Raw genomic sequence first — 17,716 nt, forward strand, 5'->3', positions numbered from 1 at the left:
CAACTCTATGATTCTACGATTCTATGAGATGTCCTGGGCTGGCCATCGGGCTAAAGCAAAATGAGAGAGGAGAAGGCCCAAGTCTGTCTGTTAGTCCCATACACATGACCCCTCTGTGCGATAACTGAAACCAGCATTCCTGATCATGGAGAGGGAATGTATGTTTGGACACTGTCTCCACATGTAGACACCAGGCTCACATGGTCACACATAGGCAGTTGGCAGGGCCAGCGTGCTCATACCTGCTCTTCCAAGTGTTCAGTCACACAGAGGGCCAGCGTAGTGTAGTGGTGAAGAGCGACCGACTCTAATCTGGAAAACCGGGTTTGATTCCCCGCTCCTCCACATGAGTGAGGGACTCTAATTTGGTGAACCGGGTTGGTTCCCCCACTCCAGGTTGGTTTCCCCCACACTCCTACACATGAAGCCTGCTGGGTGAGCTTGGGCTAGTCACAGTTCTCTCAGAACTCTCTCAGCCCCACCTATCTCACAAGGTGTCTGTTGTGGGGAGAGGAATGGATTTTGATTGTAAGCCACTTTGAGACTCCTTAAGGTAGAGAAAGGAGCCTTAAGGAGCCCCGTGGCGCAGAGTGTTAAGCTGCAGTACTGCAGTCAAAAGCTCTGCTCACGACCTGAGTTCAATCCCAAAGGAAGTCGGTTTCAGGTAGCCAGCTCAAGGTTGGCTCAGCCTTCCATCCTTCCGAGGTCGGTGAAATGAGGACCCAGCTTGCTGGGGGTAAAGGGAACATGACTGGGGAAGGCACTGGCAAAACCACCCCGCAAAACAAAAGTCTGCCTTGGAAACATTGGGATGTGACGACACCCCATGGGTCAGGAATGACCCGGTGCTTGCACAGGGGACCTTTACCTTAAGGTAGAGAAGAGTGGGGTATAAAACCTACTTTTTCGTGTGGAGGGTTCATGCGCAGAGAGCTACTGAGTCACACCATTGGCCTATCAAGGTCAGTACTGCCTACTCCAGCTAGCAGCAGCTCTCCAGGGTGCTGGGGTCTTTCCTATCACCTACCATCTGGTCCTTTGAACTGGAAATGCCGGGGATTGAACCCGGGACCTTCTGCATGCAAAGTAGAAGCTCTACCACTGAGCCACAGCTCCTCCCCTCAATGATGAACACAAGAAGCTGGCTTATGCTGAGTCAAACCCTTGTTCTGTCAAGGTCAGTGTTGTCTACCCTGACTGGTAGTGGCGGTCCAGGGCCTCAGGTATATGAAAGACCTTGTGTGACCTTGGAGGCTTCTCCACAAATTGGCAATCGGATGGTTGCAGATTCCCAGTAATAGGGTTGCCAGGTCCCTCTTCGCCACTGTCGGGAGGTTTTTGGGGCGGAGCCTGAGGAGGGCGGGGTTTGGGAAGGGGAAGGACTTCAATGCCATAGAGTCCAATCACCAAGGTGGCCATTTTCTCCAGGGGAACTGATCTCTATTGGCTGGAGATCAGTTGTAATAGCAGGAGTGACAGCACTCAGCACTGTGTGTGTAAAGTGCCGTCAGGTCGCAGCCGACTTATGGCGACCCCTTTTTGGGGGTTTTCAGGGCAAGAGACTAACAGAGGTGGTTTGCCAGTGCCTTCCTCTGCACAGCAACCCTGGACTTCTTTGGTGGTCTCCCATCCAAATACTAACCAGGGCTGACCCTGCTTAGCTTCTGAGATCTGACAAGATCAGGCTAGCCTGGGCCATAATAGGGTCAGGGCCACTCAGCACTAGAGATGTACAGAACACAGTTTCTCACTTCTTTTTTGTTTGTGGTTGATGGCCATCCCAAGCCTTTCAACTACGCCCATTTCCACTGCAGATGTTCCTGATCTGTTAATGTTATTCACACCAACCAGTTCACACACACACACACAAAGTAATTTTAAACACAGAAAACTGAGCATGGAAAAAACCCACGAGAAGGAAACACCCTACGCCACACAAATAAGATTCACCGGTTTGATTTGCGCAAGGGAGAAGTAGGAGTGTGTGCGTGTGTGTGGGGGGAATCGTGGCCACTTAAAATCAAAACAGAAGGACTGAGAAATTCAGTCGAGTCCCCCCTCGGCACGTGATCAGAGGCACCCTCCGGCTTCTGGGGTGCCAGAGCCGAACCTCGGCACCAGAAGAAGCTCCGCATCTCAACTCTTCCGGCCCTTCCCCATTGTTTCCTTGACAAAGAGGAATACAAAACAGGGCAGGGAGCCGCATAACTAAAAAGAAGCCACCGGCAGGAGTCTCCTGAGTGCAGCCGGAGAGTGATGAGCTCAGCTGTTTGCCGCTCATTCCTGGGAGACATTCAGATGCCCTTCCGCGCACAGATGCATTCAGAACAAACAAGACGCTAAGGCAAGGCAGAAAGGGGGTCCAGCCGGCAGAGGTTCGCTTTCCCTGAATCCTGCTGGGGAGGGCGATGCTACCGCGCCCAGTTGGAGGGCAAGAACAAGCAAGGATTTATTAAAGCAGAGGCGCTTATTGCTCCCACGGGGCTGCGGAGAACACTGTGCCCAGTTGAAACAATGTCGGGAAACGAAGCGGGACCCGGTGGGGATTCGTTCTGTCCTCAGCTTAACTCCCTTCTGCTCCAGTTCCTGGCAACGGCTCCCTCCCCCCTGGGAGAAGCACTCTGGCCAAGTGAGGCACAGATAGCTTTCGAAAGGCCATGCCCGAGCAGGGGAGGGAGCGAGGAAAACCACCCGTTTCGCTGACACCATCGCAAGGAAAACCACCACCTGGTGGGATTGTTCTGGGTGGTGGTCGGCTGGGTAAATTTCAGCAGCCTCCAAGAGTCACTGATCTTTAGAAGAAGAGTTGGCCGATGTTCTCTCCCTTTTAAGGAAGATCAAACTGGTTTAGAATCTCCTTCCTACAACAGGCACCTTGTGAGATAGGTAGGGCTGAGAGAGTTCAAAGAGAACTGTGACTAGCCCAAGGTCACCCAGCAGGCTTCATGTGTAGGAGTGGGGAAACCAACCCGATTCACCAGATTAGAGTCCGCCGCTCTTAACCACTACAACACGCTGGCTTGCAACCTCCTAAAAACACTTTCCTAGGAATAGCCCCAAATATATATATTTGGCTGCTCCCATACACACACACACACACAAAGTTTTAAAATCTTTACTTAATTTACATCCCGCCTTTCTCGCCAATGGCAACCCCAAGCAGTTCCCATCGTCCTCCTCTCCTCCATTTTTATCCTCACAACAACCCTGAAATGTAGGTTCGGCTGAGAACAAATAACTGGCTGAAGGTCAACCAATGAGCTTGGGATTCGAACCTGGATCTCCCAGATCCTACTCCAACAGTCTAACCACTACACCACACTACAAAATTCCTAGGGGAATAACTTTTTTTTTTACAAAGCAAAGATGGCTGAAACTATAGAGGTGGGTGACTCAGTGCAGTTGGTAGCTAGGGTTGCCAGGTCCCTCTTTGTTACCGTCAGGAGGATTTTGGGGCGGAGCCTGAGGAGGGCGGGGTTTGGGGAAGGGAGGGACTTCGATGCTGTAGAGTCCAATGGCCAAAGCAGCCATTTTCTCCAGGGGAACTGATCTCTATTGGCTGGAGATCAGTTGTAAGCAGGAGATCTCCAGCTACTACCTGGAGGTTACAACCCAACGTACAACACGAGGCTCAAGTAACAAGCAAACAAGAAACTAGTAAAATGTTTGCCTACTTCAAATTGTATTATCTTTTAACAGTGTAAACATACATACATTGCTATAATGTTCTAATATGACAATAAATTCCTATAAATATTCCTATATCTAATACAATAAATACGGTATTTCACCCACAAGCCACTATGTATCAGTACTCAATAACCTTCAAACTACTGGTGATTTCAGCTATAACTAATTAGCTACCCTCAAATTCCCATTTTGGTCTCCCGAAAATGTTCAACACTGCAAAAGCTATAGAAATTATTGTATTGGATCAGGTCTATAAGTATGTATTTACACACTCTTAGAGGAATTTATTGTCATATTAGAACATTATAGCAATGTATATATATATGTTCACACTGTTAAAAGATAATGCAATTTGAAGTAGGTAAACATTTTACTAGTTTCTTGCTTGCTTGTTACTTGAGCCTCATGCTGTACTTTGGGTTGTGACACATTTTGCAGCACAGGTGTCTCCATTCACTATTGCTTGACTACCTGGAGGTTGGCAACCCTATTGGCTGTTTCCTACCTGAGATACATCACGTACTGGCAATCCAATCACAGCTAAGGCAAACCCACATGAGATGCATCCAATTTATCTTTTGACTGACAAAGGCCTTCCTTTTTTTCCCTTACATGCAATCCAGTAAATATGCAGATCAGCAGAGAAGCCGAACATATTGGTGACCTCACTGGGTTTTCTTGTAAATGTTAGTTTTTCCTTCAACTTGTGCTTTTCTGGAGTGACTAATGCTGACACTCTCACCTTCCTGGCACACACACACACACCCCGGGCTGGTGCACACTGTAGATAAAAATGTTATCTCTGATGGGAATCCATCGACCATAGGCTTGTAAGGCCTGGTTAAATGGGATGCGGCTCTCCCACACCGCAGCTCTTTAAAGGGATCGCTTTTGCCTCAACTGGTTAAGAGTAAAAGAACTTTCCTGAATTCATTAAGAGAGTCTGAGAGGGTTGCCAAGAGGGTTGGCCGTACCAGAGCTAGATTTGAATCCAGTAGCACCTGCCCTGAGGTAGATAGCCCAGACTAGAACAATTTCGTCAGACCTGGGAAGCTAAGCAGGGTGGACCTTTGGAAGAAGAAGGAGGAGGAGAGGAAGGAGAAGAAAAAAGAGGAGGAGAAGAAAAAGGAGGAGTAGAAGAGGAAGGAGAAGAAAAAGGAGGAGGAGAAGAAGAGTTGGTTTTTTTACCCTGATTTTCTCTACCTTTAAGGAGTCTCAAGGGAGCCCCGTAGCACAGAGTGGTAAGCTGCAGTACTGCAGTCCAAGCTCTGCTCACAACCTGAGTTCGATCCCGACGGAAGTCGGTTTCAGGTAGCCAGCTCAAGGTTGACTCTGCCTTCCATCCTTCCGAGGTCGGTGAAATGAGTTCCCAGCTTGGTGGGGGTAAAGGGAAGATGACTGGGGAAGGCACTGGCAAACCACCCCACAAACAAAGTCTGCCTAGGAAAAGTCAGGATGTGGCATCACCCCATCGGTCAGGAATGACCTGGTGCTTGCACAGGGGACCTTTACCTTTTTAAGGAGTCTCAAACCAGCTTACACTTGCCTTCCTCTCCCCCCAACAGACACCTTGTGAGGTTGGTGGGGCTGAGAGAGCTCTAAGAGAGCTGTGTCTAGCCCAAGGTCACCCAGCTGGCTTCATGTGGAGGAGTGGGGAAACCCACCCAGTTCACCAGGTTAGAGTCCACCGCTCCTAACCACTACACCATGCTGGCTCTGCTCCTTATCATATTTGGATGGGAGACTACCAAGGAAGTCCAGGATTATTACACCGAGCCAGTCAATGGCAAACCACCTCTGTTCATCTCTTGCCTTCAAAACCCTATAGGGTTGCCCTAAGTCGGCTGCAACTTGACGGCACTTTACACCACCAGCACCATAGAGACCAACAATATTTTGGGGGTATAAGCTTTCAAGAGTCAAAGCTCCCTTCCTCAGATTTCTTTAGTAGACTCAGTGTATTCAATAAGAGATTCAAGTCAAGGTATTCCCCTCCCCCTCCATGCTTAACAGGGACCTTGGAGCCAGCTTGGTGTAGTGGTTAAGAGCGGTGGTTTGGAGCGGCGGACTCTAATCCGGAGAGCCGGGTTTGATTCCCCACTCCTCCACATGAGCGGCGGACTCTAATGTAGAGAACCAGGTTGGTTTCCCCACTCCTACACACCAAGCCAGCTGGGTGAATTTGGGCAAGTTACAGCTCTGTTAGAGCTCTCTCAGCCCCACCTACCTCACAGGGTGTCTGTTGTGGGGAGGGGAAAGGAAGGGGATTGTAAGCCGGTTTGAGTCTCCCTTAAGTGGTAGAGAAAGTCGGCATATAAAAACCAACTCTTCTTCTTCTAATTCACTATAGGTTCTAATATCTTGTAACACCCCAGCCCTTACGGACACTGCCTGAATTTGTTTCACTATCTCATTTCGTCCTGTGTTAGATTTGTTGGTTGGGAGTCTGTCACACCCACTCCGGGCGAACAGATTGTTCTTTCGATTGAATCTTGTCTTATACTGGCCTTTCTTTGTAGCATCTCCTTTTCTGAGGAGGATTTCACCAGACCTAATAGATGTAAGCTCCTACGCGTCGGAAGAAGTCAGCTCCTACTTAGGAAAGCTCATGCTGAAACATTCTGTGAAGTCTGGAAGGTGCCTCTGGAGCCGAGGTATTAAAAAAACAGGAGCCTTGTGGCGCCTGAAAGTCTAACACGAGAGGAGTTTGTCACACAACGCATAGTTAAATTGTGAAACTCCCTGCCCCAGGATGTGGTGACGGCTGCTAACTTGGAAGGCTTTAAGAGGGGAGTGGACATGTTCATGGAGGAGAGGGGTATTCATGGCTACTAGTAAAAATTGAATGCTAGTCATGATGCATACCTATTCTCTCCAGGATCAGAGGAGCATGCCTATGATATTAGATGCTGTGGAACACAGGCAGAAAGATGCTGCTGCAGTCGTCTTGTTTGGGGGCTTCCTAGAGGCCCCTGGTTGGCCACTGTGTGAACAGACCGCTGGACTTGATGGACCTTGGTCTGATCCAGCATGGCATTTCTTATGTTCTGATGATAGGGCTATCCATGGCTACTATCCATGGCTAGTATCAAAACAGATACTAGTCATGATGCATGCCAGTTATCTCCAGGATCAGAGGAGCATGCCTGTTATCTTAGGTGCTGTGGAACACAGGCAGGACAATGCTGCTGCAGTTGTCTTGTTTGTGGGCTTCCTAGAGGCACCTGGTTGGCCCCTGTGTGAACAGACTGCTGGACTTGATGGGCCTTGGTCTGATCCAGCAGGGCCTTTCTTATGTTCTTATGTTGTGGCTTTGGTTCCCCGTTAGGGAGAAAAAGAGGAAATAAATAAACTTTGTGGGCTAGAGTCCAGTTCATCAGATCTAACGTGCACACCTGACAAAACGAACAGTTTATGCTAGAATAAAAGTGTCTCTTTGATGCAAGACCCACCTTTCTTTTTGCTAGAAGAATGCACCGCAGCTCTTTTTGCTATAAGAATGCACAGTTCCTCTAGATAGTGTTGACAACCTCCAGGCGGGGCCTGGAGTTTACCCATAACTGCAACTGATCTCCAGACTACAGAGATCAGTTTCCTCTCCTGCATCACATTCCCACAGAGCTCCCTCCCTTCCCCAAATTCTATCCTCCCCAGGTTCTCCCCGCCACCAAATCTCCAAAACTGGCAACCCTACCTCTGGACTTAGTTAATACGAACAGCCAGAGTTGTGTGGTGGTTAAAAGCAGTGGACTCTAATCTGGTGTACTGGATTTGTTCCCCCACACCTCCACATGAGCAGTGGACTCTAATCTGGAGAACTGGGTTCAGTTCCCCACTCCTCCACATGAAGCCTGGTGTGTGTAGTATTCTGTGCCAGTGTGGTGTCGTGGTTAAGAGCAGCGGACTCTAATCTGGAGGACCGGGTTTGATTCCTCACTCTTCCACGTGAGCGGCGGACTCTAGTCTGGTGAACAGGGTTGGTTTTCCCCCTCCTACACATGAAGCCTGCTGGGTAACCTTGGGCTAGTCACAGTTCTCTCAGACCGCTCTCAGACCCACTTACCTCACAAGGTGTCTGTTGTGGAGAGGGGAAGGCGATTGTAAGCCACTTTGAGACTCCTTAAAGGTAGAGCCCCGTGGCGCAGAGTGGTAAGCTGCAGTACTGCAGTCAAAAGCTCTGCTCACGACCTGAGTTCGATCCCGACGGAAGTTGGTTTCAGGTAGCCGGCTCAAGGTTGACGCAGCCTTCCATCCTTCCGAGGTTGGTAAAATGAGTACCTAGCTTGCTGGGGTTAAAATGTAGACGACTGGGGAAGGCGATGGCAAACCACCCCGTAAACACAGACTGCCTAGTAAACATCGGGATGTGATGTCACCCCATGGGTCAGGAATGACCCGGTGCTTGCACAGGGGACTACCTTTACCTGTAAAGGTAGAGAAAAAGCAGGGTATAAAAAAACAACTCTTCTTCTTCCTCCTCTTCTACCCTTCCCACCGTGCCCCTTGCCCTTTCTTTCCCAGGATATTACTCAGCACTGCCATATGATCTTTTTCCTATTCCAGGCCCAAGGAAAGAGGGTTGCCAGTTGTTTTGCAACGGTTTGAGCGTCCTCCTTCTGGAAGCCTGATCGCCCCCGTCACTGATGAACTTGCCCAACCCAGTTTCCTAGAAGGGGTAAACAAGTATCTTGAATTCAGGGAGGTGTCCCCTGGGGTTGAAGTCCAAACAAGTTTTGGCCCCGGCCCCCAGCAAAGGTTGAATTCTCTCCCCTGTGTTGCTTTGGCTGATATCCAGGAGCAGAGAATGCTGCTGACAGCAGAGGACTCTATTGGAGCCACAGAAGAACCTACTGTTGGCCTTTGCTCTGGATTCGGAGATCTTACCGAAGGGCTCAGTTCTCGCACCATTTCAAGCCTTCGGGGGAAGGAAACCTGCCTTGAAACGAAAGCCAAGCTTCTGAGGATGCTAAATTCTGTAAAAGGTAAAGGTAGTCCCCCGTGCAAGCATCGGATCATTCCTGACCCTTGGGGTGACGCACATCCTGATGTTTACTAGGCAGACTATGTTTACGGGGTGGTTTGCCAGTGCCTTCTCCAGTCGTCTTCCCTTTACCCCCAGCAAACTGGGTCCTCATTTGACCAACCTCGGAAGGATGGAAGGCTGAGTCAACCTTGAGCCGGCTACCTGAAACAGACTCCAGTAGGGATCGAACTCAGGTCATGAGCAGAGCTTGGAATGCAGATTTGTGGAAAACAAATCTTTCTCCCCCAAAACACTGAATCAGGAGTCTCCCTATTTTGAGAGCAACCTCCCACTTAGTGACTCTGGGGCCAAAGTCTCTCAGCCTCCACCAACAAGACGCAAAAAATTGGGCAACTGCTAGCTCTGTTGGGTGAACGGGCATGGGGCACGGTGACCCAGCGGGTCAGGGATTAAACACTGTGGTGAGCCAGGCAGGCAAACAGAATGGTACCCCTGGGGAAAGAAGCATGGGGGAAAAAGGAAGCCAGGAACCCAGCCCTGTGGATAAAAGCAAAGTCACACCGACCTAGGAAGCGACCTTATTCCAAGCCAGACCTGCCAGAAATACAAAGCTGAGTAAGGGGACGGGCTGTGGTTCAGTGGTAGAGCATCTGCTTGGCATGCAGAAAGTCCCAGGTTCGATCCCCAGCATCTCCAGTTAAAAGGACCAGGCAAGTAGGTGAGGTGAAAGACCTCTGCCTGAGACCCTGGAGAGCCGCTGCCGGTCTGAGTAGACAATACTGACTTTGATGGACCAAGGGTCTGATTCAGTATAAGGCAGCTTCATGTGTTCATGAGTATTACATCATGAACTATTAACTCCTTCCCCCACCCTTCCTCATTACTTTAAGCAACGTGCATTTATGCCAGTGGCATCCATATTAGGGATATACACTTAGAAACTGACTAATAAGCTGTTCAGGTCAAATCCCCTCTTCTTTAATATTTGCTTCTGATTGAGAAAACTTGTGACAATTAGCATTCTCTGGCACTTTTCATTTGCACAAGGTAAGGGAAAGGAAGCGAAGGGGCAGTGAAAGGAGAAAGTTACTCAGCAGATAATCTAAATGACATGGGCATCTTCCAACCAGAAGAGTTAGCAGATTTTCCCACTGGATGGTGCCAATAAGTGTTTTGACACATAGCGATTCCACTTTCAAACAGCCCTTATTGCCTTGGGGAGGACTTACTTTATCGTATAAAAGGTGGGCTCTGTTTGTTCCACGTTTCATTCTCTATTCCGCATCTATATCTGCTATGGCAAATGTTTGTTCGCCACTCTCCGAAGGCAGATCATCCTCCGGCTCTGTGGGCCTCAATTTATTGAAGACACCGCTTTCGAACGATGTGATCTGCCTCTACGCGGCGGGTCACCCGTTCGCTAGATTCCGCATCATTCTCTTTGACACCTTTCTGGGAAGCGACGAGGTGGAACAGAACAAGTTCTCACCACTTGTCAGCACTGCCTCAAGGGACTTTGCCAGGAATCTGGTGAAAAGGCAAGGCAAGGGGGGGGGCATCCTCTTGGCACTGCCTTTCCCCATCGTCTTTTGCGGCTCCACAGTGAAGGTACAGGTTCTGCCCAGAAAAACTGCCTCGCTCCCAGATTATCACTTATCGTCGATGAGTTTCAATCTCCCTCCCCCCGCCTTTGTAACCGTTTTACACCTAGAATAGACAGTTCCCCCAGACTATTAGCTCTATTGAGCCTGATGGATTATGCAGACGATAGCTAGTTTCAAGGGGTTTTGACTGGCATCGCGTAGGACTACAGAAAGGGTAAGTAACAAAGTATTGCATCCCAGACAGCGTGGTGTAGTGGTTAAGAGCGGCGGACTCTAATCTGGAGAACCGGGTTTGATTCCCCACTCCTCCACATGAAGCCTCCCGGATGACCCTGGGCCAGTCACAGTTCTCTCCGAACTGTCTCAACCCCACCTACCTCACAAGGTGTCTGTTGTGGGGAAGGGAAGGAGAATGTAAACTGGTTTGATTATACTAAAAAGGTAGAGAAAGTTGGCATATAAAAATCTACTCTTCTTCTTCTTTAGACACACCTTATTTACTTTCCCAAATAGGGACCCAAAGGAGCCAGCACAGTGTAGTGGTTAATAGTGATGGTTTAGAGCGTTGGACTCTGATCTGGAGAACTGGGTTTGATTCCCCACTCCTCCACTTGAGTGGCGGAGGCTAATCTGGTGGACTGGATTGGTTTCCCCACTCCTACACACAAAAACAGCTTGGTGACCCTGGGCTAGTCACACTCTCTCAGCCCCACCTACCTCACAGGGTGTCTGTTGTGGGGAGGGGGAGGGAAGGTGATTGTAAGCTGGTTTGAGTCTCCCTTAAGTGGTAGAGAAAGTCGGTATATAAAAAGCAACTCTTCTACTTAAACCATTACCCCTCTTCTCCATTTCATCTTCACAACCACCCTGTGAGGAAGGTTAGCCTGAGAGTGTATGACTGGCCCATAGCCACCCAGCAAGTTTTCACTACAGGATAGGGATTTGAACCTGGGTCCACCAGAGCCTAGGGTGACGCTGTACCCAGCGCACTCCTCTGCTATAACAGATCCGAAAACCCACCTCTGCTACAGAGCCTGACAACCCCGATTCCACCATCTCTTATGCCACAAGAGGTTTCGACTGATAAATTGCCAACTGACCTGGGGGAGGGGGAAGTCTGCCCTGCTGCTGTACCTTGAACAGCCATTTAACCTACAGATAACAGCGTGACCACTAACCCGTATCTGTTGATACGGCTGCTAAATGCACAGGAGCAGGGGACAGCGAAAAAGTTGGCAACCTTAGGCTCAATACAAAAGAGGGAACGGTCCCTGCAGTTTTCTTAGCGGAGTGGGGACGCAGCAGTTACAGAAGGCCCTGACATTTTGCCCTCTTTCGCACTTGGTCTCTGTCAAATCTCACTATACTCTATACTAGAGCCAGCATGGTGTAGTGGTTAAGAGCGGTGGTTTGGAGCACTGGAGTCTGATCTGGAGAACCAGATTCGATTCCCCACTCCTCCACATGAGCAGCGGAGGCTAATCTGGTGAACCCGGTTTGTTTCCCCACTCCTCCACGTGAGGCTGGCTGGGGGACCTTGAGCTAGTCACAGTTCTCTCCGAACTCTCTCAGCCCCACCTACCTCACAAGGTGTCTGTTGCGGAAAGGTGATTGTAAGCCAGTTGGATTCTTCCTTAAGTGGCAGAGAAAGTCGGCATATAAAAAACAGCTCTTCTTCTTCCCCAAATCCTGCATCTCCTACACATTGAAGTCCAACCGCCAACATGCCCCATTTTCCAACAGAACGGCAACGACTCAATTGACCTCCTTCCATCCGAGAACACTTCATTATAGGACAGTTTCCTAAAAATAACTCCGCCTGCCTCTCCACGGCACAATTCCAGACTGGCTTTTGAAGCAGTGTGGCAGGAAACCCTGCCGAGGCCGCCGTCCCCAGCACCTCACCTTCCTCTCACTCACTCCCCATTTCACAACGCAGAGCGTAAACAATGGGGCACTGTTCCCCAAATGTCACAGAAACACCCCCCACACATACAATAAACACCTGCACCGAGGCACCTTCCCAAAGGTCAGGCTGACTGGCTCCCTCCCAGATTTCGAAAAGGACATCCGTCCCACCATAGACTCGTAGAGTTGGAAGGGACCGCCAGGGTCATCTAGTCCAACCCCCCTGCACACTGTAGGAAATTCACAACAACCTCCCCCCCCGCCACACACCTCCAGTGAGCCCTACTCCATGCCCATAAGATGGTCAAGATGCCCTCCCTCTCATGATCTGCCGAAGGTCAAAGTATCAGCATTGCTGACAGATGGCCATCTAACCTCTTCTTAAAAACCTCTAGGGAAGGAGAGCTTACCACCTCCAGAGGAACCGCTCTAACTCTTAGAAAATTCTTCCTAATGTCTAGAGGGAAACACTTTTGTTTTAATTTCACCCCGTTGGTTCTGGTCCGACCTTCTGGGGCAACAGAAAGCAACTCGGCCCCCTCCTCTCTATGACAGCCCTTCAAGTACTTGAAGATGGATATCATATCCCCTCTCAGTCTTCTCCTCTCCAGGCTAAACCTACCCAGCTCCTTCCACCAGATCCCCAGATCACAACCGTGCCCACGAGGGACGATGCTCCACCACCGCGCATCATGCACACGCACCTGGATGCTGCGCCCCTAGCTTGGTGGCGCGGCATCCAGCCCGTGCGCCCGCTTGCCACACAATATGACATGGCATCCCTGCCAGCCGATGGGGTCGAGACCCGGAGGGCGGTGAAGAAGAGCGCAGGAGGGCCAAGGAGAGAGGCTTTCCTGGGGAAACCCCTGGGTGTTTGGAGATCCTATCCTTTATGGCGCTGGGGGCCCACGCATGGAGAGGAATCTATTCTCCCCCCCCCCAGAGCTGGTGGGATGTAGGGGGGGGCATTCCGGGGCAAGTGGGGCCGCACCCTCCCTAAAACGAGAGGTACACAGGCTTAGGACCTCCTACCATCACACGCTCTGCAATGGAGGGGAGAATCGAGCGCTAGGTGTCCGCTAGTGAGCGGCGGGTATTCTGCCCATGCTCAGAAACCATCCCTCCGCTGAAACGGAGAAGGGTGGGAGAGCTCCCTTTCTAAGTCAGGGCGCAGGAGGGCCAAGGAGAGAGGCTTTCCTGGGGAAACCCCTGGGTGTTTGGAGATCCTATCCTTTATGGCGCTGGGGGGCCCACGCATGGAGAGGAATCTATTCTCCCCCCCCCAGAGCTGGTGGCATGTAGGGGGGGGGCATCCCGGGGCAAGTGGGGCCGCACCCTCAATAAAACGAGAGGTACACGGGCTTAGGACCTCCTACCATCATACGCTCTGCAATGGGCGGGGGGGGGGGGAGAGAATCGAGCGCTAGGGGTCCGCTAGTGAGCGGCGGGTATTCTGCCCATGCTCAGAAACCATCCCTCCGCTGAAACGGAGAAGGATGGAGAGTCAGGGAGGGATGGAGAGACCACTTCTTCGGAAGGACGGACCCAGCAGAAGAACAGAGGTTCCCGGGGGAAGGTCCCGGCGGGCTCGACCGCCCCGAGGCAGGGCAGGGCAGGGCAGGACCCCCCCCCCGGGGTCCCCACCGCGGCTCCCACCGCGCCACCCACCTGCTCCGCCGCCTCCGGGTCGAGGTGAGGCTCCAGCAGCGGCACCGTGAACTGGATCTTGCGGGGGCTGTTGGGCTCCATGCCGGCCCGGAGCGGCCAGGGGCAGGGATGCGCCGGCCAAGAAGAAAAGGGGGGGGGGAGACGGCTGCCGCTTCTCCTTCCCTTCGCCCAGGTCGCTCCGGCCGGTCTGCGCGCTCCCCGCCGCTCGCCTCGCCACCCAGCCGGCCCCCGATCCGCCCCATCCCCGCCAGCGGCGCCGCCATTGGCTGCCGAGCCTTCCCTCGCACCCACCCACCCATTCACCCACCCACCCACCCATACACACACACACACACACACAGAGAGAGAGAGAGAGAGCTGCCTTCTGTGTGTGTGTGTGTTAAGTCACACACACACACACACACACACACACACACACACACACAGCTGCCTTCTGTGTGTGTGTGTGTGTGTGTGTGTTAAGTGCCGTCAGTCGCTTCCGACTCCTGGCGACCCTATGAATCAAAGTCCTCCAGAATGTCCCAACTTTGACAGCCTTGCTCAGATCTTGCAAACTGAGGGCCGTGGCTTCCTTTATTGAGTCCATCCATCTCTTGTTGGGTCTTCCTCTTTTCCTGCTGCCCTCAACGTTTCCTAGCCTGGCAGTCTTTTCCAGTGACTCTTGTCGTCTCATGACGTGGCCAAAATACGATAGCCGCAGTTGAGTCATTTTAGCTTCTAGGGTCGGTTCAGGCTTGATTTGATCTAGAACCCACTGATTTGTCCCCCCCCCCATTATTTGCCCATGTGTGTGTGTTAGGTGCCGTCAAGTCACTTCCGACTCATGGCGACCCTATGAACGAAAGTCCTCCAAAATGTCCCAACTTTGACAGCCTTGCTCAGATCTTGCAAACTGAGGGCCGTGGCTTCCTTTATTGAGTCCATCCATCTCTTGTTGGGTCTTCCTCTTTTCCTGCTGCCCTCAACGTTTCCTAGCCTGGCAGTCTTTTCCAGTGACTCTTGTCGTCTCATGACGTGGCCAAAATACGATAGCCGCAGTTGAGTCATTTTAGCTTCTAGGGTCGGTTCAGGCTTGATTTGATCTAGAACCCACTGATTTGTCCCCCCCCCCCCATTATTTGCCCATGTGTGTGTGTTAAGTGCAGTCAAGTCGCTTCCGACTCATGGTGACCCTATGAATCAGTGTCCTCCAAAATGTCCTATCTCTGACAGCCTTGCTCAGATCTTGCAAATTGAAGGCTGTGGCTTCCTGTATTGAGACAATCCACCTCTTGTTGGGTCTTCCTCTTTTCCAGCTGCCCTCAACTTCTCCTAGCCTGACTGTCTTTTCCAGTGACTCTTGTCATCTCATGATGTGGCCAAAATACAACAGCCTCAGTTTAGTCATTTTAGCCTCAAGGGTCAGTTCAGGCTTGATTTGATCTATAACCCACTGATTTGTTTCCCCCCCCCCATTATTTGCCCATGTGTGTGTGTTAAGTGCAGTCAAGTCGCTTCCGACTCATGGTGACCCTATGAATCAGTGTCCTCCAAAATGTCCTATCTCTGACAGCCTTGCTCAGATCTTGCAAATTGAAGGCTGTGGCTTCCTGTATTGAGTCCATCCATCTCTTGTTGGGACTTCCTCTTTTCCTGCTGCCCTCAACGTTTCCTAGCCTGACTGTCTTTTCCAGTGACTCTTGTCGTCTCATGACATGACCAAAATACGACAGCCTCAGTTGAGTCACTTTAGCTTGTAGGGTCGGTTCAGGATTGATTTGATCTATAACCCACTGATTTGTTCTCTCCCCCCCCCCTATTATTTGCCCATGTGTGTGTGTTAAGTGCCGTCAAGTCGCTTCCCACTCATGGCGACCCTATGAATGAAAGTCCTCCAAAATGTCCTATCTTTGACAGCCCTGCTCAGGTCTTGCAAATTGAAGGCTTTGGCTTCCTTTATTGAGCCCATCCAACTCTTGTTGGGTCTTCCTCTTTTCCTGCTCCCCTCAACTTTTCCTAGCATGATTGTCTTTTCCAGTAGTAGAAAAGAGCAAGAGTCCAGTAGCACCTTAAAGACTAACAAAAATATTTTCTGGCACGGTATGAGCTTTCATGAGCCACAGCTCCCTTCTTCAGATACAGCATCTAGCTGTATCTTCTAGCTGTATCTAGCTGTATCTGAAGAAGGGAGATGTGGCTCACGTAAGCTCATACCCTGCCAGAAAATATTTTTGTTAGTCTTTAATTCACATAATGCTATTCACATTTACATACTGTTAACATTTACATACTAATGCTTATCTGAATTCACTCTCCTCTACTTAAAGACAGATGGATTCACATTCTAGCTGTATCTGAAGAAGTGAGCTGTGGCTCACGAAAGCTCATACCCTGCCAGAAAATATTTTTGTTAGTCTTTAAGGTGCTACTGGACTCTTGCCCTTTTCTACTACTGCAGACGGACTAACACAGCTACCCACTGTGAATTTTCTACTGAATCAGACACTCGGCCCTTCAAAGTCAGTATTGTCTACTCAGGCCGGCAGCGGCTCTCCAGGGTCTTTCCCATCACCGACTTTGATGAGCGGGGGGATGGGGGGTATGGCTGGCTTGCAGGCCGGATAAGAGCTCTCAAGGGGCCGGATCCAGCCCACAGGTCATATGTTTGAGATCCCTGGAGATAGTTTTTCCTTCCGTTTTATCCTCGCAACAATCCTGTGAGGTTGGTTAGGTCAATAGACAGTAACTGGTCCAAGGTCACCCAGTCAGTTTTGCGATGAGCAGGGATTTGAACGTGGGCCTCTCAGGACCTCGTCCGACACTCTGACAGCTGTACCACGCCACAGGGTGCTTTGAACTGCTAGGGTCGTTCTACTGGAAACCACTTTTTCTGGAAAGGTGGTTTCAGAGGTTAGCCATGCTGGTCACATGAACACATGAAGCTACCTTATACTGACTCAGACCCCTTGGTCCATCAAAGTCAGTATTGTCTACTCAGACCGGAAGCGGCTCTCCAGGGTCTCAGGCAGGGATCTTTCACATCACCTTCTTGCCTAGTCCCTTTAACTGGAGATGCCGGGGATTGAACCTGGGACCTTCTGCTTGCCAAGCAGATGCTCCGCTACTGAGCCACGGCCCCTCTCCATGGCTCTCCAGGGTATCAGGCAGAGGTCTTTCCCATCACTTGCTTGCCTAGTCCCTTTAACTGGAGATGCTGGGGATTGAACCTGGGACCTTCTGTGGGCCAAACAGATGCTCTACTGCTGAGTCACTGCGTGCCAAGCAGATGCTCTACCACTGAGCCACAGCCCCTCTTCCATGGCTCTCCATGGTCTCAGGCAGGGCCGGATTTAGGTTTGATGAGGCCCTAAGCTATTGAAGGTAATGGGGCCCTTTATATGTCCAGCTGTCAACAACAAATTGTCGCTGTTTTTTGTGTTGAATATATGCTATATGGTAATTTATGGACCTAATAGGTATCTAAAGCCATTTGCACATAACAAAATATGTATTTTATCAAAGCAATTGTTGATTTTGGAAATGCACATCCAGTGTGTTTTTTTCCTTTAAATTTTTTTGGGGGGCCCAAGAGAGTGGGGCCCTAAGCTATAGCTTGTTTAGCTTATATGTAAATCCTGCACTCTCAGGCTGAGGTCTTTCCCATCACCTACTTGCCTGGTCCCTTTAACTGGAGATGCTGGGGACTGAACCTGGGGCCTTCTGCGTGCCAAGCAGAGGCTCTTCCACTGAGCCATGGCCCCTCTCTCTCTCTACACACACGCACACACACACGCACACACACACACAGCTGCACTCACACAAATACCCACACCATGCACACACGCAGCACCTGGGAGAGCCATCCGGGCACACGCAAGCAGAG

At 50.6% G+C, this 17,716-nt stretch overlaps 1 non-coding gene across 1 annotated transcript; it reads right to left on the reverse strand.

Annotated features, from left to right (window-relative positions):
* Positions 1-1,044: 1,044 nt before the first annotated feature.
* TRNAA-UGC (transfer RNA alanine (anticodon UGC)) lies at positions 1,045-1,116 on the reverse strand. The gene has a single exon. It is a non-coding gene; the product is annotated as a tRNA-Ala (tRNA).
* Between the last annotated feature and the right edge of the window lie 16,600 nt (positions 1,117-17,716).

Source organism: Euleptes europaea, chromosome 1, assembly GCF_029931775.1.
Source record: "Euleptes europaea isolate rEulEur1 chromosome 1, rEulEur1.hap1, whole genome shotgun sequence".
NCBI lineage: Eukaryota > Metazoa > Chordata > Lepidosauria > Squamata > Sphaerodactylidae > Euleptes > Euleptes europaea.